Raw genomic sequence first — 1,362 nt, 5'->3', positions numbered from 1 at the left:
CGCCTAGAAGATCCTGTCGATTCATTGGTGAGGAGGGCTGTCGATTAGCGGAAGGCGGAAACCAGAGAAAGAGAAAGGTTCTTCAGGCTGGGCTTGCGTGCTCCGCCCCGCACGTTTCCGGCTGAGCTNGCACGTTTCCGGCTGAGCCGTTGCGCCTGCGCCAAGCCGTCTGAACGTCCCGGCATGCCCCGCGGCAGCTTCCGACCCAGCTCGTTGGAGGAGATGGAGCTGTTGGTGAGTGACGCGTGTGAAGCTGACTTTTCCTGTTGGGAAGGCACCGAGCGCTGCGGCTTCTCCCTCTACCCTGCAGCTGTGGTCTTCCGTCCCGGGACGCGAAGACACCGAGTGGCCGTGTGCCGGGACCTCGCCCCTCGGGGGAGGGGATGGGGAGGAGGTGGCCGGCTCNCTCGGGGGTGGGGATGGGGAGGAGGTGGCCGGCGTGCCACCCGTCTCCCTGCGGGGCACCCGTCCGTGCATTTCCCCCCGGAGAGACTTTTGAAAGGTTCCGAGCCTCCTGCCCTCGCGATTTACGCCGATGAAGCACTCGTGCACTGAGACCTGTTGTCTCGGAAGAGCACTCAGACACTGCCCTTGTCCTCAAGAGAGCTCCCAAACGAGTGGAGAAGTCAGCCCACCAGAAACATCTTGGTATTAGGTGGAGTTAGAGAAGGCGCTTTGCGAGAGAGAGTTAGAGACAGGGCCGAAGAGTTCAGAGCATTCGGAGGCTTCAAGAAGGCGGTAGTGGTAATGCCAGTACTCATCCTGTGGGGTGCGGGTGCTTGCCTTTCGATGGTGCTCTCCTTCAGGACATAAAAGTTTCCTTCTTTCTACATTTCTAGGCTCAGGTGCCCTTCCTCCCCTGGCTGGGAGGGACGGAGACTTGCAGTCCCCTTGTATTCAGTGAATCGAACCCTGAGAAGAGTTTAGGTAGGAAGTTTGTGGGTCAGGGTATTAAGGCTTGAAAGCCCAGAGCCTGTTTGTTCCAGGACCTGAGACTGGATCACCTGTGCTGGTTGGAGAATATGCATAGAGTAGTGGGCAATGAGGCCGGGGTGGTTGGTTGGGACTTGAATGCCAAGGACAGCCTTGTAAGCTTGGAGATCTTGGCTTATTTCAGTGGCAACAGGAAGTCTCCAGGGCTTTGGAAAAGACTAGTTATACAATTGGATCAGATATATGGAAAGTCAGGAAGTCCAGATAGGCTCTGTAGGAACACTAGGTGGAGAGATGAAGACTTTTATAGCAGCCTGGTCTAATGGTATGTCCTTAGACGGGGGTTCCTAACCAAGGAGGATTTTGCCTCCAAAAGCATTTGGTAACAATGGAGGCAATTTTGTGGTCACATCTCAGAGATGCTCCTGA

The 1,362-nt window shown here is 55.9% G+C and overlaps 1 long non-coding RNA gene across 1 annotated transcript; it reads left to right on the top strand.

Moving 5' to 3' along the window:
- Positions 1-154: 154 nt before the first annotated feature.
- LOC117800496 lies at positions 155-952 on the top strand. Its single transcript, XR_004623100.1, has 2 exons — positions 155-394; positions 431-952. It is a non-coding gene; the product is annotated as an uncharacterized LOC117800496 (long non-coding RNA).
- Positions 953-1,362: the final 410 nt, after the last annotated feature.

The sequence above is a fragment of the Ailuropoda melanoleuca genome, unplaced genomic scaffold (assembly GCF_002007445.2).
Source record: "Ailuropoda melanoleuca isolate Jingjing unplaced genomic scaffold, ASM200744v2 unplaced-scaffold714, whole genome shotgun sequence".
Classification (NCBI taxonomy): domain Eukaryota; kingdom Metazoa; phylum Chordata; class Mammalia; order Carnivora; family Ursidae; genus Ailuropoda; species Ailuropoda melanoleuca.
This window is presented reverse-complemented; position numbering and strand designations above follow the sequence as displayed.